Genomic DNA, 23,401 nt, shown 5'->3' with positions numbered 1-23,401 from the left:
ATATAATTGACGCTCTTCAATATGGGAGTTTTTTTAGGAATGCCTTGGCTAAGGAAATGTAATCTAACAATCGGCTGCAAGCACAAAACAGTGTGGTTTCATTTAAATGAGTGTAAAACAAAATGTATTCAATCATCTACTCCCTCATGTGATGGCTTTAGCACACCCCTTTCACATAGCCAATGCTTCAGAAAAAGAGATTGACTTATCTAGATGTTAAGAGATGTATGAAGATGTATTCAGTGTGACAAAGATAAAGACCCTTCTCATCGAACGTACAACAGCCAGATAGATCTGATAGCTGAGGCAGCAATCCCTTCCTGCAACGGATACACATTATGAGAACCAGAGGCACAGCATTAAAGGGAATATATGCAACACTACTCTGGTATTGGTTATAACAGTCCCCTCGGCTCCCAAGTTACATCTCCTTTTTTTTCGTATATCAAAAGCTAATGGCGATCTTTGCCCCTGTATAGATTATGGAATGCTAAACAAAAACACCATAAACAATAGGTAGGTATACTCTTCCTCTCATTTTGGGTCTATTGGACAAGGTGAAAGATGCAAAGATCTATACTAAAATGCATTTAAGGGGAGCCTATCACTTGGAGAGAATGAAAGTAGGGGATGAGTGAAAGACGGCTTTTAAAACATGCTATAGACGTTTTGAGTATACAGTGTTGCTGTGTGAGCTGTGTGATGCCCCGAGGCATTTCAATACTTTCTTAATGATGCACTAAAAGAATTCCTAGACTGGTTTGTTGTTTATAGTATCCTCAAAAGACGAAGGTACAAGCAGAAGACATGTTTCATTGAGTTTGCACTGTTTAAGGAAACATCAGTTATGCTGCAAAAATGTGAATTTAATTCGGAGGAGATGGAGTTTTTGGGAGTGATATTGTGTCTGGAAGGCTTACAATGGCAGAGAGAAAGGTAAAATCAGTTCAAGAAGGGCACGCTCCTTGCTGTGTGAAAGATGTGCAGTTGTTTTTAGGATTTGCTAAATATTACAGGCGGTTCATAGAGCACTTTTCTCATGTGGTGGCACCCATCACATGGTAGTTGAGAAAATGATCTCCTTTGTAGGGGCTTCTGATGCCGAAGAAGCTTTTACTTTCCTTAAACAAGCTTTCACTTCAGGCCCTATCCATGTTCACCCACAACCGAAAGAACCATACATCATAGGGGCTGATGCTTTCAATGTAGCCATTGGAGCAGTCTTGTCACAGAGACAAACACAGATAAGGCAATTCCATCCAGCTGTGTACATGTTAAAAAATTAAATCCTTCTGAGGTGAACCACACAGTAGCTAAGAAAGATTTTCAGGCAATCAATTCAATTCAATAGAGCTTTATTAGATTTCTTAATTAAGAATATCATAAAAGCAGATAAAAATTGCAGCAAGGTTATCAGTTTATATAACATTTTTAAAATAATGAAATATACAAATTTAGAGATTGATTATGTACATAGACAGCAGTCCATCCTCCTAATCACATTCAAAGCCGACTCGCATCAAAATAGATTTCCTACATTTGAAAATATTTTTTAAAAACACAATTATATAAGAACTAAAAAGTTCATTCTCTAAAAGCGGTAAAACCAATAGTGCAGGACGACATTGTCTAAGTAATAATAATGACTTTATTGCATGATTAATTAAAACCTTTGCAAACAAATAAATCATAAATTCACACAAAGTAGCTTCACCATTAAATAATGCTAAAAGATTGCAAATGTGTTGTAGTTCTATAAAATTGCGGAAGAATAAAAACTGGTGGATGAGATAGTTCATCATAAGGCTTGTTCTCGTGGATAGTTGAAGCCGTGGAGAAACATTTATGGAGAATATAAAGGTCAATGAACTCGGAGCCAGCCCCTGCTGACTGCTGACAGCTTAGTGACCAAGGAAGTGTTTGTGGATCTAATCAAAGCCCTAATGGTCGGCGCTGTCTAAGGCTGATTGATTTTAAAATCGGGAGGAACCACCGCCTTCTCTGCCCGGAATACAATTTACAAAAAAAGAATACGTGCAGTGTCGACTGTCGAGAAAAGTCATCACAGGGACATTTACACATCGGTCTAAAACAATCATTCAAATCAGGAAAACTAATTGTTCTGTGTATGATACCTAATCTAAAACGAGTTAACAGAAACCTGTCATGGCCACCTACAATATTCCTTAAATATGGCTGGATACTGTATGTAGTGAGCTTGAGTTGGTGTGCTTGTACAGTTAATTTTGCCGTTTTGGCGGTAGTTCTATTTGTTTCCAATAAAGAGGCAACTACTATTAAGATCTTTCCTGGCTACTGAACTCATGGTATTGGGGTCATTATAATATTCTGGGTGACTAAGATTAATAGTATTTTTTTTATATAGTTTTTTATATAGTTTACGAGAAAGGTAGACACAAAGGTGCTGGAATTTTAGAGCTTTTTAAAAACAAATTTCTTACAACTAATTTTAACATTCTAAATTTATATTGTTTGTGCGACTGTGATGCTGTGTTTGGAAGGGAGCGGGGAGCCGCAGTCTAGCCTGTTTTAACTGTGTACCGCCAGGCAGCCTCTCCGGTCCACTGCAATCGCGAGACGATTGATTGAGTGGAGAGAGGATTTCTTCAGTATCTACCACTCACGGCAGACGCCAGTTGCGGAGGTCAGCGCTCTTGTGGCCGGCCTTCAGGTGGTATAACTTCATTGCGTCAGCGGGCGCGCACGAGAAAGGTAGACATGAAGGTGCTGGAATTTTAGAGCTTTTTAAAAACGAACTTCTTACAACTAATTTTAACATTCTTTATTTGTATTGTTAGTGTGACTGTGATACTGTGTTTGGGAGGGAGCGGAGAGCCGCAATCAAACCTATTTTACTGTGTACCGCCAGGCAGCCTCTCCGGTCCACCACAATCGTGAAACGATTGATTGAGTGGAGAGAGAATTTCTTCAGTATCTTCCACTTACATCAGACTCCAGTTGCGAAAGTCAGCGCTCTAATGGCCGGCCTCCTGGGGGTATAACTTCATTGCGTCAGCGGACATGAGCAGCGGGCGTGCCGCTAATGCACCAAAGGTGCGCCATAGGCAAGCCTGTCTGCGCCCATCCGCTGCCTGGATGCTGCTGGCTGCCAGGAGATGCTGCCCGTTCACCCCCAGGTGGGGGGCCCCATCTAGGATATCCTACAGGAAAGAGGACCTGTTGAAGATAGGCTATTTATCCCCTTGTGTGAGGGTCCTCGATAACCAGGGAGTAAGGTATAAGACTGGCCCTGGGTACTGCCATCGCTGTGGCTGGTCACTGGGTGACCCACAGAGAGTCTTTACTAAAACACTTCACCTCGCCAGGAAAATTGATCCACTTAAGGGACAGCTAGTGGGGACAGGAAAGCAGACCGGGGGAGAGCATATTGCTCCCTTTAAAGGTCTCTATCTTAATGCCAGATCGGTCTCCAAGCACGTGGCAGAAATGTGGGACTTGCTAGACGATGCCAGACCAGATGTATGTCTTTTCACAGAGACCTGGTTCCATAATGAGTCTACACCAGCGCTGGCTTTAGCTTTCCCCGCAGAATACTCTGTGATACGATTGGCTAGGGTGGGTAAGAGGGGTGGAGGGTTAGCGATTGCTGTACATACACCCTATCTTATTAAGACGCTGGACACTGTCTCCTCTCCCAATTTAGAACTGTTGATCTTTAGGGTGGAAGCATCCCAAGCTACCGCCTGGTCTGGAACCCTAGTGTATCATCCTCCAGGAGAAAATAAGAAGGAGTTCTGTACGACTCTATTAGAAAGACTGGCCCCATATATACTGCGTACGGACATGTTCCTTTTGGTAGGGGACTTTAATCATCATTTAGATCTTTCTTCCAATACAGAGTCTGCTAGCCTAGTGTGCCATGGAATCACTAGGCCTCCTCTCAAGAGTTGCCATTCCCACACATCGGTCCGGGCACCAGTTAGACACGATTTTCTCTAATATGCAGGAATTGGTAGTGGAACCCCCACGCGACAGGTCGCACGTTCTACCACAAGGCCGTATAGATTATCGTAGATCATGGAATAAGGTGTCTGCAGCTGCCTTTGGCAAAATATTTAAGGCCCCCTCACTTAGAGACTGTCAAGACTGTGATAAAGCCTTAGGAAAGGTCGAAGCCTCAATTATAGAGGCCCTTTACATTATTGCCCTGCTAAAAAAGGTTAAGATGCAGAAGGGGACAGCTCCTGCACCTTGGTACTCAGATACTCTGAAGAGAGAAAAGACCCTTTGCAGGGCCAAAAAAAAAATCGAAATTGAAGCCAGATGAACAGCTGTATGGAATGCAGTGCAGCTAGAAGGGCACACATGGGCTCTCGAATAGCGGAAGCCAAGAACTCCTCTGGGGAGCTCTTTAAGATTCTGAAGGAATTTACAAACCCTATTGCACACAACACATCCCTGCCACCCTCCCAGGAATTATGTGAAGACTTAGCCAGCCACTTCACCAACAAGATCTATTTAATTTATCGGCACTTTGGGTCGGAAGAGACTCAGGACAAGAAAGATCCTACACAGGAGGTCTCCACCCCCAGTCTAGGAACTTTTCCTGATATAATGAGTGAGCAAGTGGGTTCTTTAATCATGCACGTAAAATCAGGTTCCCCACTGGACCCGGTCCCACCAGTAGTTGTATTAGAACTTTCTTCGCTCTTGGCGGAAATGCTAGCTGCAGTTTATAACATCTCGCTAGCCATGCCCACATTTCCCCAGGAGTGGAAAAATGCACGAATTAAGCCACTGCCTAAAAAGGCATTGATGGACCCTAATGATCTGCAAAACTACAGGTCGATCTCTATTCTCCCGCTATTCTCCCTTGTTGTTCAAAAGTCTTGGAGACTATAATTATTAGGCACCTTTCTGACTACTTGGAAAAAAAACTAAATATTGGAGCCTTCCCAGTCTGGCTTTTGGCCCTCTCATTGTACAGAGGTTGCCCTACAGGAGGTTACTGATTCCATAAGAATGCCGGTGGACGAGGGAACCCCTACGATTTTGGTCCTTCTCGATCTCTCAACCGCCTTTGACACCATCTCTCATCGAATCCTATTAGATAGGTTGCGAGGGATTGGTGTCAGGTACATGGCTTTGAAATGAATACAAAGCTATCTGTCGGACAGGTCACAATGTGTTCAGCTGGACTCTCTTTTGTCTCAAACGACTACGGTGGACAAGAGAGTCCCTCGGGGATCTATCCTTAGTCCCACTTTGTTTAACATATACGTGGCTCCCTTGGCCGGTATTATCAGAAGCTGCGGGTTTGAAACAATATCTCACGCAGACGACACACAGCTGATAGTTCCTATAGAGGAGGATGTCACAATAACAAAGCAAATGTTCAAAAATTGCATGTCTAGTATAGCAAGCTGGATGAGGAAGAATTTCCTTCAGCTGAACTCCACTAAAACCAAGATATTGCTATTTGGGACAGCAGAAGAGCTGTGGACCTCGGACTGGTGGGCTTCAGAACTGGGAGCGCTGCCTTCCCCAAAGAAATGGGTGAAGGATCTAGGCATCAGAATCGACAATAAACTGTTGATGGAAGAACATGTTCAATCCCTCTCGGGCGCCTCCTTTGGAACAATGAGGATGCTTAGGAAGATATTCCCGTGGATCCCTCTAGCGGCCAGGAAGTCTCTGAATCAGTCGGTTTTGATCAGTCGACTAGACTATGGCAACTCCCTGCTTGTGGGAACAAGGGAAGACTTGGCATCAAAATTACAGGTGGGCCAAAACACGGCAGCCCACCTAGCCCTGAATAAGCCAGCAAGCACGCCATCTGCTCCTCTCCTACATCAATTGCACTGGCTCCCCATCAGGAAGCGGGCCATCTTTAAATTCTTAAGTCCATACAGGGGAATAGCCCTGCCTACTTGAAAAAAAAACTTGAATTGTACCGACCAACGCAGCAGTTAAGATCTAGCAATCACTCTCTACTTTGTACTCAGAGGATTAGCAAGGTCAAGCTAGGTGGACGGGCTTTTTCTTATCTTGCCCTTCAGCATTGGAATTGGCTCCCGAAGGAGATCCGTGATTGCTCTACTTTCGCACGGTTCAAGCAGCTACTCAAAACCTGGCTGTTTTAGACTCTACTGCCTATTTGGTGTCCCTCTCTCAGGCGCCGAGAGATCCCTCTGGGGATGATTTGCTGCGTCATACAAATGTGTTAAATAAATAAATAGCAACCTAATGTGCATTATCCTTTGTAATCTACAGCTGTCCTTCAATATTTGGTGAGTAAGAAGTGTTTTCTCAGTAGTCCAAATCCTATGCCACAGTAAAACTGGGTGAATTTGTATAATATCCGCTATATATGTCATGCCAAATTCTGCATGGCAGATGTGAGTGGAAATAATATCTGGAATGGCCAGTAAAAATCTAAAAAAGGTGTTCTCAACAATCTGTAGAGAGTTAACATCAACATGACCCCAAATGCCGGCACCATAGATTACGATTGACTTACACTTTGCCTTGTAGATATGCAACAATTCTACCGCTGGGCGTCTGCCCAATTTTCTACTGAAGTTGGATTCGGCTGCCGTTGCCTTCAAAAACAGTAATCTCCTTGCTTTGACTGCTTGGGTCCAAGTCGCCATTCGGTCAAACAAAATCCCTAAATAAGAGAACGTTTTTGAACATTCAATCCTTTTAGAGTCAATATAGAAGTCTCTGCTCTTATTGCTGCCTGCTCCACATTTCATTATGAATGTTTTTGAAGTATTAACAGTGAGACCCTGATCAAGCATAAACAAGGCAAAGCTTGACACTACCCGTTGGAGACCCAGCTGAGTGCGTGCCGTCAGGACCGCATCATCCGCGTATAGGAGGGCAGGCATGGGGCGTTTGTCAATTATCAGTAGGTCCTGGCACTCCTTCACCAATAAAGAAAAACCAAAGGGGATGATGGACGGAGCGTTGACAATACAAACACTCACCCCCAGTCAACTGATCTGGGTTTAATCCATCACCGTTCTTTAGCTCACTCCACCACCCCAGTTCAGACATGGCCATATGCAAATCAGTCTGACCCTGTGCCTCATGGGAACAGTCCAGCCCGAACTGCCAAGCCATGTCTTCCCTGGACCGGAATAAACCTTCCTTCACCAATACCCACCCCAGATCGTTCATGTAAAGATTAAAGAGGAAAGGTGCCAGGACGCAGCCTTGTCTCCCTCCTCTCATTATACTAAATGGCATTGTGCACTCCCCGCCTACCCCGTATCAAACTCTTCCCTTCGCCCCTGAATAGAGTTGCCTCAATAAATGTATGAGTGACTTATCCACCCCCATTCCCTGTAAACTCTTCCATAACTTGTCTTGGATAACACAGTCAGTCAAAAATTCTTTATTCGATAAAATTAATATCATAAAAGACATGGTACAAACATTTTAAATAACAAGAAAAAGACACTTACAGATATGACCTATAAGGTTAAAACAATTCATTATCATTATTAAAAAATACAATACATTTTTTAAAAATGTTTGTATCACCATAAAATTGGTACCTTTAAAATCCTTTAAAACTACAAACCTCAGTACGCAAGTATATGACATAATTTTACAAAATATATTAATCAAAGCAACTTTGAATCTGCGGTAAGCTGGTATTGTTTTTCCTTACGCGAATGGCTGCCGTAAAAAAACTGGCTACAGAAAACATAATGTAAGGGCTACCCAGTTGCATTAAGTATATTAAAGCCGGTCTAACCTGAATAAAGCCCGCCTTCTTCAAGACTGGTAACAAATATTTCCTTCTGCACTGTTCATAATGTGTACACAACATTACAAAATGTAGGGTGTTTTGTGATGAAAAACAATCACAAGAACAAGGGTCTGCTTTATCCGGAGTACACCAAGTACGGAAAGAGCCCAGGGTGTAATGAATCAAATGTAGGCGAAATCTTGTCAGGAGGTATCGGTGGTACCGGTTATTTACCACGGATAAGTATGGTTCAGGGCCTGAACAGCTAACCAGCCCATAGTTAGCTCTTACAAGAGGTTTTCTCAGCTCGATCTCCTCCCGTTCTAATGTTAAAATATCCATTAGAGCGTTTTTTGTTAGGACGATGTCTTTTTTGGTTATTGTGTCGGGGGAGTAAAACAGGGCTGGGCGGCCTATCTTCTGGAAACCCTTTTTAATATAGGTCAACCAAGCAATATTGGCAACCATCTCTACATGTAAGCAATCTTTGATAATGGAGTGGTTTAAGGTAATTTCCTCGTTAAGCCAAATTTTTAACCAGTATAATAGGGGTGCTTTTTTAATTAGGTCTGAGACGTATCCGATCCCCACTTCAGTGTGTGTGGTAAAAGTGGGGGTTGAGTGGGGGACTGAGAGGAGCCTTCTTAGGTATTTGTTTTCCACCCAGCTGAATTTTATTGGTCGGGGTATGGCCCCATATTTGGCATCCATATGAGGCCACGGCCAAACACTTTGCTTTATAAACCTTAATAATGGCTTCAACTGGTCTACCTCCCAGTTTTTTAGCAAACCCCATAAGGCCCGAAACACTCCTACTAAAAGCCACACTACGGCTTGTGTTTTGAGGGCGCCACGTGCCCTTTTCGTCGAATACTACCCCGAGATAGGGAAGCGAGGGGACCCTACTTACCACTTCATTATTACAATAAAAGCTTTTTGATCTCCCCTTATTTTTACCCCTCCCTGCAATTAGCACCTGGGATTTTTTTGCATTTACCTTGAGATCAAGGTTGCTCATGAAGGTACCAAAGGCATTCAACAGTTTTTGGAGGGCCACCCCGGTACGAGCCATAAGTACAGTGTCGTCCGCGTATAGGAGAACTGGTATAACCTGTTGCCCCATACGCGGAATGTCCGGTGAGACCTCCCCAGCTCAGTCTCAAGGGCGTTTATGTAGAGGGTAAACAACAGGGGTGCCAAAATGCACCCCTGTCTTACTCCTCTTTCAGATCTAAATGGCCTAGTGCATCGCCCTTCAGTATTCACTCTAATTTTTGTGGAGAGATTCATGTGTAGGTTTGCCAAGAAATGTACTAAGGGAGGATCAAGACCTAACTCAAGGAGTCCTATCCAAAGCTTTGACCTGTTAACTAGGTCAAACGCCGAAGATAGGTCCATGAAACCCATGTATAGGTTACCCTCCTTGGCCACCGTATACTTGCTAACTAAAAGGTGCAGGTTTAGACATTGGTCAATGGTACCTCTATTTGACCTAAAACCGTATTGCACATTAGACAGGACCCCTTTCTCCCTCAACCATTCACTCAGTCTATGCAGGACTACCCGGCCTAAGACCTTTACAGAAGAGTCAATCAAGGAAATTGGTCTATAGCAGGAAGGGTCCTGCCTAGAACCTTTTTTATAGACCGGGATGATGGTTGAGGTTAACCATGATGAAGGAATGCTGTCTTGGCTAATGGAGTTAAAAAGGTTTGCTAAGATTTTTGACCACATACCAGGGGCAGCTTTAAACAAACCGGCGGCTTGTTTTTGGACATTTCCTCAATGGCTTTTACAACCTCTGAGGTTTCAAATTTCAATAGTGGCAAGATGTTTTCGGATAAGGGGGACTCTGCGTTTGGGCATTTGGAAGGCAGGCTATAGATCTCTTCAAAGTGTGCAATCCAGACCTCATCTGTAATATTACAATCCAGAGACGCATTGTCTGTGTTTGCAAAGAGAGGTTGATTTACTGTAGCCCAAAATTTGCAGCTGTCTTTCAGAACTTCGGGTGACAATAGTTTGTACCAAGCTTCGTCCCTTAGTTCCCGCTTCCTATCAGTTATCGCTAGCTTATATGCCAATCTATGCTTGGTTACTAATCCCTTATCCCTAGGGGTTACTTTAAGTGCTTTGAGAAGTGCAGCGTGCGCATTTGAGCATCTTTTGTCAAACCACCTCTCTCAATACCCAGTTTTTGGCTTTCCTTTGTTGGTTAAATTATCGTTCACATATGAGCATATAACATTATAAGCATTTACAATGTCAGAACCAATTGCCTCGTTATCTAGACAAGTAGTTATCTCTGCCCTTGTCGATGCCAACAAGTCCGCTATGAAAGTATCGGGTACCACTTTCGTCCACTTCAATCTGCTGCCTTGATCTATTAAGGCAATATCGCTTTGTACCCTTAGTTGAGAATTTCTAAAAGACCGAGAACCCCCCGTTACCAAATCCATCAACACGGGGTTGTGGTCACTAAAGGTCGAGACCTCCACACAATATTTTAAAATAGAACATAACAAATAAGATGTAACAAAAACATAATCAATGATTGTACCCCTTTACTTTCCCTTAAACGTGGGGTTCCTGAGTTCTCCCATCCCACAACATGACTCGTAGAGGTTCCAGTTAGCTAGGAATAATTCCAGGTTCTCCCCCTCTTTTGTGTGTTCAAAATGGGATGGCGCAGAGAACTGTGGCCCCTCGTAATCCTTGCTCCCACATTGGTTCACGCAAGGGTGAATATTTAGGTCCCCCATAAACAAAATCTCAAAAGAATATGACTTCCTGCTATAACTATAGACAAATTGGTCTAATAGATCAAGATGATTTTCAGTTTCCACAGCATTATAAAAATTTTAAAATAATAACTTGTTTGTGTCAGACACAGAGAGTTCTACCGCTAGGCAGTTCTGACTACCTGTGTCTAGCTGCTTAAGAGAGCCTTTGAGCTCCAGAGAGAACAATGACAATAGTCCACCCTTAGCTCTACCTGCAATACTTTGCCTAGCGGGAGTGTAAAAATGGCAAAACCCATCCAATGAGAAGGAATCGTGGAGGTCCCAGGTTTCTTGCAGGTATATATTGTCAAATTTAGAGATATATTCCCTCCATATCTGATCCCCCATTTTGGCCCTTAGACCAGCTATGTTCCAACTTATCATTTTGCATACGGGATGTAGTGTCACGGGATCAATTACCAGTAAGCACGAATTGTTTAGTCAGTCGTTCTCAGAGAGGTTCGAAAGTGGTGCATAACGATTGGTCAGGGTACAACCCAGGGGGTTAGATGTCTCCATACTGGAGCTGCCCTCCCCCAGCAGTGTCCTCTCTCTTGGATCCGGCTGGGTATCCATTGGGGTGTGTGTTTTGGGTGCTTTTGCCCCACTCACTGGGCGGGCCACAGCTAATTGAGGCCTCCTTAATCTGTAGTGGGGGGGTGGGTAGAAATAGCCAAGGGGGAGAGGTCTGATACCCGGGTGTAATAAGTCAGACCCATCCCAAAAAAGCCGATCCATCATACAACGTGTTTTGAAATTAATCACTACACAATCCCCTTTTGTGGTTTTCTCCCTCGGGCGAACCCAGCCCACTCTTCTCGCAGTAATTATGTCTAGTGCGATGTCCTCATCCCCGCTGCAATACTGTTGGCACCATTTTTTAGTTCTAGAGATCTCTTGGGCTCTCACACACATTATTTTGCAAAGGCGGGACACCCACTAACACAGCTACCAGGGGAGCGGCTAGGGGCGGGAGGTATAACTTGATACTACAAGGTGTTGTCCCTATAGCTGTATTGGTAGCTAAAGCATCTATCTTACTAGCTACGCTAGGTGTGGATCCATCTTTAGTGGCATTTTTGTCTGGTGGGCGTACCCTTGTGGACTTATCACGTGCTGTCCCTTTATCCTCCCTTGTACCTGATGATAGACAGCAATTTTCCCTTGGGGCATCACTGACAATAGTTACAGTAGAACCCCCCTCAGGCAGAAGTGTCGCTGCTTGGTTACTTTTTAGAAGGTCCCGCTGCTCCTGCATAAAGGATTCAATATGGTTACATTTCTTTAACAGCCCTGACACACATGTATTAAGGACATCAACTATATCCTTGGCTATGTTAGTAAGAATTGGTTCCATATGAAGATTTATAAGCCCTTCAATTCTGTTGCTAAGTCTTGCTACCAAGTCCTCTTCCATCGACTCAGTTATGTTGGCTAAGTGTTTAGTCTTTTTGGTGCACTTTTGTGGAAGTTTGGTCCCATTAGTCTGTTTAGTAGATGGATCGTGTGTTACTACCTGTACCGATGGAATACCAAGCCCACTTCCAGTCACCCCTGTATTAGAAGTTTCTCCTGGGTCTCCTTCAGGCAAAGATACAGGGAGATTGTCATGCAATATATCAGGTGGTGTTAAAACATTGTCTTGTGTATCCTCTATTAATACAGGGTCAGGCAGCTGTGGAGCAGTGGCTGTAAATCCCAGTTCTTTTTCTGCTTGGGCAATCTCTTTAGTGATGACTCCTACGGCTGATGTCAGATACGAAATAATTGTGTCAGCCTTTCGTGGGATCTTTGCCTTCTGAGACTGCAGGGACCCATTACACAAGTTCTTGCGCTTACCCATGTCGATGTCTTAGAGGGGTTGCCCGTCCCGTCCCCTGTCGTCCCCGGATGGCCACAGATGGCCCCGCCCTTGTCCTGGGCTTCTCCCGGCGCTGCCCGCGCGCGTCCCGCGGTGCGGGAGGCGCTCCTTGCTTTTAATCCGCCTCTGGGCGCGCCGGGAGCGTCTCTGCAGCTGAGCCGGACCCCGGGCAGCTGGGAATTGTAGTTTTTCCCACTGCTACCGGGACCGGCGTGGTGACCCTGCTGCCGTTTCCCTCACGGCGCGAAGAAGGGTGAAGAAGTCATTGCCCTCACGGCAGGAAGCAGGTATGATGAGCCGTTGCCCTCACGGCTTGGAAAGAGTCTCTTTCTGTGTCCCCAGTCAAAGGCTACGGTTAAATCAATGAATGCCAAATATAACCTGCCCCTTTTTGCCTTAGTGTACTTGCCCAGAAGAATGTTTGAGTTAAGACCCTGTTCCACAGTTCTCAGCTCCTTATGGAAGCCAAATTGTATGTCAGAAACAATTGAGTTCTCCTCGGCCCAGTCCTGTAGTCTAGTTAAACTAATTAGACCCACAACATTTGACCATGGGGTCTAACAGTGAAATAGATCTATAACACACTGGGTTCTCCCTACCACCTTTTTTAAAAATGGGAACCAGTATCGATTCTGACCAGGTTGGTAGGAAGCAGGTAGAACAGCAGGAGTTAATCATTTGTGTTAAAAGTGGTCCCCATCGCAAAAAATTAGATTTTAAAATATCTACGGGGATACCTTCGGGACCAGGCGCTTTTCCTTCCATGCTTGACATGATTACCTGATTAACCTCAGTAAGGTCGAAGTATATATCAATTTGATGGCTCATGGGTAGTAGATCTAACTTGTCAGATATGTCAGCTTCTCCAGATGCATCACAGAGCGGTTTATTGGAGTAATGTTCCACCCATTCAGCCTCGCTGATAGCTATCTCTATCGACACAATATCTCTATTAGCTAGAAAGGGCGCATTAACTGCCTTCCAGAAAGCAGAATTATCTCTGGTTACAGAGGCTGCATATAGGGTGATTCAAGCTTCTCTTAATGCATATTTTCGTTCTTTTAATTCCCTTCTGGCCTCTTTAATTTCTTCCCTGATTGTAACGGTTTTATGTAGGGCATGTTTTAATTTAGAATGGGCCTTGCTGCAATTAGAGTTGAACCACCCTTTTTCTTTATTAACCTTTTTGTTATTTTTCACCAAAAAGGGCTTTTTTAGTATGGTCAGATATTATGGAGAAATGTTTTATGATATCTTTGTGAGAAGTTGTCTCATCAAGGCAAGCAAGAAAGGCGCTTTTCTTAAGAACTCATGCGGGTCCACGTTTAACCAACGAGCTGTTACCCATTTAACCTACACAAGGATATTTTCTCGACAATATGAGTTGAGCTATCCCTTATATTAATCGCTTTACTATGCACTGGTAAAATTACACTTAGCGGAAAGTGATCACTCAGGGGGTTCGCATGGGTGCAAAACTCCAGGACTCTAGAGAAATGTGTGCTTGACATTAAAACTTAATCTATAGTTGAGTATATACGACGGCCATTAAAAGTGGGGCTGAAAGAGATAGGTGGAGAACATAAATTGTTAGCAAATCGTAAATCAACATTCCAAATTATTTCGTTTCAGAGATCCCCATAAATCGTGTGCGGGAAATGTGGCAAGCTATTAGCTTCATCAGTCGAGATACCACAGACATCTCTTTCAACATATTGGCACAAAGCAGATTTAAAGTACCCTCCCCAAATAATAAGTACATCTTTTGTTTTGGTGGCCTGTAGACTACTTAGATGACAACCTATTTTCCTAAGTACCCCCTCAATCCTATCATGTGGTACATTGTTATAAAAATTCAATAATGCAATACAAAGTGATTTATCAGCGTCAACAGTAATAAGTTGAAAATACCTATCTGTGACTTTCAATACAATTTTCCTTGAATTCATACAGTTTGATACACAGGTGCATAGACCCCCCTTTGATCTTCCGTGGGTCGATGCTACAGCCGCCGTGTGATAGGTTTTATAGCCATTGATGTGAATAGGCTCCTCCACCCAGGTTTCCTGCAGGTTAACTATGCCAAATTTCCCAACAAAATCGGACCATAATTGTTTATTTTACCTTGGATTTTAAACCGGCGACGTTCCAAAAAATGACATGGCAGTGATCTTTCCTCTTGTGTCCTTTGTTCCTCTTAACCTCGGCATCAGCAAAAGATAAAGTAGGAATATCTAATGAGACTGAAGGTGAAAGATTATCATTATTTACCACAGAACCGTCAGGCAGGGATAGAATATCAGGAATCCTACAAGTAGATGATAAACAGTTGGGTATAGTATGGCGATTATTGGTTAAAGAGCTTGGTGTTTCTGGGGTCTGAATGCCTAGGTGAGTCAGTTGTGTGGAGATCTGGGTTTTCTCCCTTATCTCGACTAACCTAGTGCCTACGGATGGTAGTCAATTAACCTCCTCCAAGGTTGGGAGCATATCGAAACGATTTTAGACTGAGACGTTATATAAGGGACCGGGGTTAACTTTATGGGCTCCACTAGCTACTCCGGTATCATGGTTGTTTACAGGCTGGTGAAAATACCCCAAAGGGACTAGGTTAATACCCTGCACTGAGATAGAATAATTCCCTGCTCTGCTCAGTATAGTTTGTGCTAGCTGCTGGGTTCTAAAAGTCAACAACACGCAGTCTCCATGAAGGTTCTTACGTTTTCTGCCTATCCAACTCAGTCTTCTGGCCATTTTAAACTCAGCAAAAAGCTTCTCTGTTAAGCCTGTCTTTGATCCCAGCCAGGATAAGGACTTGTTTCTTATAGTGTCCCATGACTCCATCGTCCCAGTGGGGAGCCTGGGCACGTTTGCTAACAATACTGTATACAGAGTAACAGCTGGAGGAAGGTTCAAATAAGTCATTTCAGGCTCGTGGTTATTTGAAAGTATGGGTAAATTTGAGATAGTGACACTTGAATTGGCCAAATAATAAGCTCCCTGATTATTGCCCTCGGCTGGTAGCACTGTGATGTTATTGGATGGGGGATACGTGCATAAGGGGCCAGCTGGTGCTAAAGATATTGTGGGGTACAGAGTAGAAGATTTAACAGTCAATGAGCGTTGGTCCCTGTTACAGGAAGCCCCCATTGAGTTTATCTGGTTAGAGGTTGCTGTATGTGTGGGTCAGGTATGTGTCCGGCTACTGGTTTCTAGATGTGCCAGTTCATTATTGTTTATTGTGGCTGGTTTCTTGACAGTTAGCTGGCAGTTATCCATGCATCTAGTTAGGGATTCTTCCAAAGCAACAATTCTTCCAGTTAATTTGCTTAAGGTATCTCTAAGATAGTCATCTAGTGCATCCAATTTAGCATTTAACTTAGAAAAATCACTCTGCATACAAGGGTGATTGCTAGATAGAGATTTTTCCTTACTTCCTAGCTTGTGTGGTGGTTGGAATTTACTCTTTTTAAGTGGCTTTTTGCTAGGTTTGGGGGTATTGCCCTTGACTCTGGTGTTGGTTCCACTGTTATATTGGGGAGGGTATCTGGGTTTCTTGGGCGCTTTGTGGGCGGTTGAGAATCACTCTCCTGGTCGCTCACTGAGATGTGCTAGGACAAACTCAGTATGCAACCATTAGAGCTTGACTTACTGCTAAGTATTTCTAGTGGGGGATCACATGTATCTTGTGCAGCTTCACCAATGTTTGGGCCTAAATTGAGACCTGTTTTGTCCGGGTTCATGGCCTCTACAACTGAAATAATCTGCTGTTTGATGACCCCTAATAAATAATTCAACAAAGTCAAACGTGCCCCCCCCACCCGACTTGGGCTGTGTTTTAGTATGAGAATTTGACACTTTCCTCTTGCCCATTGTACCGAACAGACGCCGTACAAACAAAGCTGGTATTATGCTCGAGTTTCTTTATCAGTCTCTAACAGTCTTTAGCAGTGATTGTACTATGTTCTCGAGCTTTGTGGTGATTGATCAGCACTGGACTATACTGCACTCTCAGGCTAGTTATAAATTGCAGTCCCCACACAAAACTATCTGTAAACTAATCAGGATAATAAAGTCCCAGACTCAAAACAATCATATATACAGAAGGACTCCACCACGTTGATGGAACTTTATGTTATAGAATCACTGTCTCACGAAAAACCCAAAGAGCAGAAACAAGGCCGGTGGCCCAGCCCAGCCTATGATGGGCCGAGCCTGGGCACGTCCCGCGCTGCGGGACCAATTCTGAGTTTTTGTAGCGTTTGTCCGCCTCCAGGGGCCAGGAATAAAGTTCTCCGTGCAGATTAGTGGCACGGGGCCTTTCCCAAATTAGTTTTGCCGGTGCAGATCGGTCTCCCCAGGCTTTCCAAGAATGGAGGCAGTACTCATGAGGGGCCCAACACCCAGTGGTGGTGTACACTGACCACTGAAACCTATTGTTTGAAAACAGCTAAGCAACTGTCACAAAGGCATATGAGGTGGATGCAGTTCTTTGCAGAATATGACGTTATAGGAAAGTTTCACCCAGGATGTGAACATTGAAAGACAGTGGCATTGCCCAGGCAGGATTCTGAGAATACGCCAAAACAGAAACCTATTGAATCCATAATCCATGATGCTGCAGGGGCTAATGATTTCCAGCTGCTAGTAGCATTCAGGGATAAAAAGCCTGTGCGCAAGTTGGCCGACATGCAGCATTAATGTTGATGAAGAGTCTTTGTGGAGGAGGTATGTGACGCTTGGGAAGGTAAGAAGTGTTTGCAATCATTCCCGCTCCGAAGACGCCCCCTGCTTGAGGCATATGCAATGGGTGTCTCCAAGTGAGTGATGTTGCTCTGCTATCATTGCCCAGGTTCATTACTTAAGGGTTTAATATGGTCTATGGAATGCTTACTAAAACATTGGTGTATTATGGCAAGTCTTGGAACACTACTCAGTTTTCTGGAACCTCCGTAAACAACGAGGTTTCCTGATACGCCAACTCCCACTTGTGTTTGCAATTACAAACCAGAAAGGCTTGCGCCACTTCTGAAGACCCCACCGGATCACCATGCAGTGCACTCACCTTAACAGGCTAGTTATAAACTGCAGTCCCCACACAAAATTATCTGTAAACTAATCAGGATAAAAAAGTCCCGGACTTAAAACAATCATATATACAGGTCAGCGTAATACAACACTAGCAGGAAGGACTCCCCCACGTTGATGGAACTCTATGTTATAGAATCACTGTCTCACGAAAAACCCAAAGAGCAGAAACAAGGGCGGGGGCCCAGCCCGGCCTATGATGGGCTAAGACGGGCCCTTCTTGGGCCGGGCTTTGCCCGGGCCGAGCCTGGGCACGTCCCGCACTATGGGAGCAATTCTGAGTTTTTGTAGTGTTTGCCCGCCTCCAGGGGCCAGGAATAAAGGGCCAGATGTAGGTAAATCTCATTTACCGATTCATAAATACCGAATTTTACCAATTCGGTATTTATGAATCGGTAAATGAGATGTAGGTAAAAAATCGGTATTTTTTACCGAATCGGTAAGATTCGGTATTTACTGATTCGGTAAATACCGAATCGGTATTTGCAATTGAATCCTATGGCCCTTGAAGCCCATAGGATTCAATAGCAAATACCGATTCGGTATTTACCGAATCGGTAAAAATATCGAATTGCTAAGGGGGACAGGGTGTCACTTTGACACCCTGTTGCAACCCTGTAACTGGCTTGTGCGCCATGTGGCACACATACATGCCCTTAGGGCATGTCTGTGAGCCACATGGCACAGGTGTACATGCACAGATGTGCATGTACACAAGAATTCGTAATTTACCATGCAATTGTATTGCATGGTAAATACAAATTCTAAAGGCCCTGTAGCACTGTTAGAAGTGCTACCTACATCTCAAAATACATATTCGGTAATTTTACCGAATGGTAAATTTACCGAATCGGTAAAATTTACAAAATCGGTAAATTTACCGATTCTGTAATTTTACCGATTCGGTAAAATTACTGATTCGGTAAAATTACTGATTCGGTAAAATTACCGAATATGTAAGTTTTTTGTGCACCTACATCTCCAAAGCCCAATACCGGTCGGAAACGGCCGAAAATCGGTATTTTCGGCCGTTTCCGACCGGTATTGGGCTACCTACATCTGGCCCAAAGTTCTCCGTGCAGATTAGTGGCACGGGGCCTTTCCCAAATTAGTTTTGCCGGTACAGATCGGTCTCCCCAGCTATCAAAAAGGCTTTCCAAGAATGGAGGCAGTACTCATGGGGGGCCCAACACCCAGTGATGGTGTACACTGACCACTGAAACCTATTGTTTGAAAACAGCTAAGCAACTGTCACAAAGGCATATGAGGTGGATGCAGTTCTTTGCAGAAGGTGGGGGCTGAAGCCTGCCTATCGCCTGTCCCCAGTACATTTTAATGTTCTTAAAACAGCTCCAGAGAGGACGCTGTAAACTTTCAGTACTCATCCTTAAGTACTTTGGCATACATACTTTGTGAGCGTATCATTGCACTCCTTGGTGGAATACACTTCTTGAACACCTAAGAGGGAATGACTTTGTGTGGATTCTATTGAGGATTATCAATGGAATAATTACCATTACAAGGAATCCAGTTCATTACTTACAGCCACATGCATCATCGTTTCTTTTTGCGATTCATTATTTGCGAGAACTAAGAAATCGCAAATAAGGAATCGCAAAAAGTTATGCATAATTTTTTTCGCATTTTTTTGTGATTCGGTAAAAATCGCGATTTTTACCGAATCGCAGAAAAAATGCGAATTCGCATTTTGAGAATTCGCAAAATGCGAGAAAACACACATGATGCATCTCATTTAGATTATAGCCAGGAAGCTAGGAGAGCAATTACACCCACCTGAAGTCCAGTTTGAACTGAAGGAGTGGCTTTTGGCAGTTTGAGCTCAGGGTCAAGCAACTGGAGGAGGCTTTCTGTGTGCTGTGGTTTTAGAGATGGCTTCAGAAAATGTGTCTAAAGAGCAGCATGCCAGAAAAAGGAAAATGAAATTTAGTGACCAGGAGCTTGAGATATTAATTGATGAGGTCACTGCCAGGCAGGACCAGCTTTTTGGCAGGCAGTCCCTGAAGGTACCTGAAGGTGTTAAAAGAAAACTTTGGCTTGCAATACAAGCTAAAGTAAATGCAGTGGGTGTTGCTTGCACACAGAGATATCAATAACCTTCAGAAACGCTGGTATGACCTGAGCAGTCGTGCCAAAGAAAGGATTGCTACCCGCATCAAGGCTGCTAAAAAAAAACTGGTGGTGGGACTCCCAGGGACAGACCTAATACCCCCTCGAGGACCTGGTAGAAGGAACCCTTGCCACAGAGGCGGTGATTGGAGTCATAGATATTGATACTTCTGACCAAGCTGGAACCTCTCAAGGTAAGAAAACATGATTCACTTTTTCATGTATTGTTGGAGTCTGCTTGACACTCCTAACATTGTCATACGTCATTTTCAAATTCCCCTGCCTCTGTTGTACATACACATGATGGGTGTACTCTCAATGCTTCTTTTAATGGTAGTAGCAATGCATTATGGTACTTGTAGTTCATGGTACTGTAAATTGTCTGACATATGAGAAATTACTTTAAAAATTAATAAAAGACAAAAAAATAGTTAGAGTGAGTGACTAGGCTTGAAGCATGTGTTTTTCACATTGAACGCATTTTATTTAATGTCACATGAAGTGCATTTCTTTAAAACTAACATACTGTTTGCACTCTCTTAACCTTAGATGCAGACCTGAACACTCATTTCATTGACTTTGCTGAGCCATTTACTCAGGAAATGCTGAACTCTGCAGAAATTAATTCTGAAACATCATCACCCACAGTACATGCAAGAAATCCAAGACATAGAGTGCGCCAAATTCAAGACTCTGACAGTGATGATCCTACAAATGTCCAAGTTGCTGTCCAAAACTCTGCTCAAACCCCTGCACCTCAACAAAGACAACTTGGCAGGTGGCAAAGAATCCAGAAATTTTATAGGCTGAGGGCACGTCCTTCACAGCGCAGATCAACCTTAGATGATGAGACCAGTGCGAGTTTTGTTGAGTTGAAGCTATTGAAAGTGCAACGTCTACAAGGAAAAGACATAAGGGCGATGAAGGGGAAATTAAATCACATCAGTCTTGACATCAGTGCCATTAGCAATAGTTTTACTGAAATGACAAAGGTCATAGAAAAGGCACATATGGTGTCATCACAAAAACTAGACCGCATGGCAGTAGCCATTGAATTAATGTGTGCAGCGATGCAGGCACAGCAATTTTCAAATTCTAGTAGGTCTAATAGGTCATTGTCAAGTATGCAGGCATGCACTAGGACAATGAATAGGATGTGCATCAGCACTGCTCAGCTTATCAAACATACAGTTAACATTCAGAAGGACATGACACAGTGCTGTGGGGATCTCTCCAGAGGAATGACCTCAATCCAAAGTTTTGCAAATGACATGCAACTTGTGAAAACAACAGGAAACTCAGTGGCAGGGGCAGTTAGTGATGTTGGATCAAAAATGAGTGGTCATGGGAATACAAGTCAAGTTGCAGAACGCCGTAGCAATAGAAAAATAGACAAAGCAAGCTGCATACCCATGGGCACTGCTAATCTTACATGTAAGGCTTTAGAGGTGCGAGGAAGGAAAAAATGAGATGTTTACAATGGCCTGCATTTTGAATGACATCATAGGATTTAATGCTTTTCACAGAGTTAAAGAATTAAATGCATATTAATTTACTTTGTACAATAGCCATTATGGTGTCAAGAGTTCCCTGACTTTTAATTTAAATGTGAAGTAAATAAACATTACATGTGAGCACACTACAAACATTGTAAGTGTCATACCTCTGCTAAAAATAATGTTGTGTGATCTCTGCCCTCGTTCTCCTACCCTCTGCTGCGTCTGGTCCATGTATTCTTGCTTGGGTTTGTTAAGGTTGGTTGTCAAAGTTAGGCAATACATCCTCAAAATCCAGTTCAAGCCCTCTCTTAGTGGCTACGTTGTGCAGCATGGCACATGTTGCAACAATCTTACAGCACACATCAGGTCGATATTGTAATGCTCCTCCAGTTTTATGAAGGATGCGAAATCTTGGTTTCATGACTCCAAAAGTCCTCTCTATGACATTGCGGGTTGCTATATGGGCATGGTTGTACTGTTGTTCTTTGCGGGTAGTAGGATTGAGATAGGGTGTGAGTATGAATGATCTCACAGCATATGCACTATCACCTATGGTTTTTGAAAATGGAAAGCAAAAAGTATGAGTATGAATGAAGAGTAACCTGCCATTTGAAGAATAATAATAAGTACTTACCAAGCAAATATCCATCTCCAAAATCTCCAGCAAGCAGTCGTGTGTGGATGGCACTATGTCTAAATATATAGGAATCATGGGCACTTCCAGGGTAGCTAGCCACTAAATCAGTGATAATTGTTTTAGAATTACAAATTTCTTGAATGTTCAGAGAATGGTAACATTTCCTATTGCGGTAAATGTACTCATTTTCTGAAGGTGGGCAAATGGGAAAATGTGTGCCATCTATGCAGCCTATGACATGTGGAAAATGTGCCATGTTGTAGAAGTCTAACTTAGTTTGCAGCAATTCCTGCTGTGTACTTGGAAAAGTAATGTGATGCCTAATCCTTTGCAACATGGCATTTAGAAAATTGTTAAAAAATCTAGAAAGGGAACTCTGCGACACCCCACCAGTAATGGCTATGACACCCTGGAAAGACCCAGAGGCAAGAAGGTGTAGGGAACACGGCACCTGTACATGAGTAGGAATGGCTTGGGTCCTACGTGTTTGTCTCTGCAAGATTGGGTCCAATTCTGCTATCAAGTCTAAAATAGAGTCACCATTGAGCCTATACTTATCATAAATGTCTGCCTCTGTCCCTGAGGCCCTCCTCACCAGGCTTCCACTGGACTGGTGCACTTTGCCGTGTCACTCCAACGCATCCTCAGGATGAGTGGAGGAATCGGTACGAGTCCCACCTTCATATCCTTAGCTCCACCCGAAGGGTAGTTGTTGGCTCTGGCCATTTCGCTTGAGATCTTCATCCTCCCGGGACCTGCATAAGAGCGGCTGTGGATCCATCTCTTGTGGTGGGACCCGCTCTCAACGACGTCCCTGGGGCTTTTGCCCCCTGGGTCGCCACGGTCTGGTGTGGAGGAGTCGGATTCTCTTCTTCAGGACGTCTGAGCAGTCTATCCATCCAGTCTCCCATGCGACCCCAAAGGTGGATGTCACCAATGGTCCAGCCTGCTCACCTCTGTCGTCAGCAGGTTTTCTGAAGACTCGTAGATAGCTATTTTCTCCAAGTGCCACCGATGTTCTCCAGGCCCTGTGCTCCATGTACTCCGATGTTCTTGCACTTGTCACCTTTGCCTTGTGGTGTGTGAGTTGTCAGATCACACACTCCTCTTGTCTTCTTTCTTCTTGTTTAAGATTTCTTCGATGATCTTCGCGGTGACGCCATGCCACGCAAATTACTTCGTCTTGTTCTTTTCCTCGTGATGCGGTCTAGTCCCATCTGCTTGCTGGTCTTCACTGGCCAGGCCTCTCCGTGGGCAATGCACTCCACACGGGTCTCCATGGTCTTGTCCTACCCCTCAGACAATGCATTCTTTTCCTTCGATGGCCAGACCTGACGTCGCGACCTTCTTCTTATCAATACTCATTCTCTGTCTTTATTCTTTTAATCCAGGTCCTTCTTCTCTGACCACTTCTTTGGTCATCTTCACTCAGACCTCTTCTCAGGTCACTTACTCTTTGACCTCTTCTCAGGTCAACCCTTCTTCACCCTCTTCTCAGGTCACTGCTTTTCTGACCTCTTCTCAGGTCACCGCTTTTCTGACCTCTTTTCAGGTTGCCACTTTTCTGCCTCTTCTCAGGTCACCGCCTTTCTGCCCTCTTCTCAGGTCACCGTTAGAGCCGGACTGGGAACCACAACCGACCCTGGCAAAGTGCTCGGCCGT

This window comes from Lissotriton helveticus, chromosome 5_1 (genome assembly GCF_964261635.1).
Source record: "Lissotriton helveticus chromosome 5_1, aLisHel1.1, whole genome shotgun sequence".
NCBI lineage: Eukaryota > Metazoa > Chordata > Amphibia > Caudata > Salamandridae > Lissotriton > Lissotriton helveticus.
The sequence above is the reverse complement of the archived record's forward strand: the minus strand, read 5'-3'. Positions refer to the sequence as shown.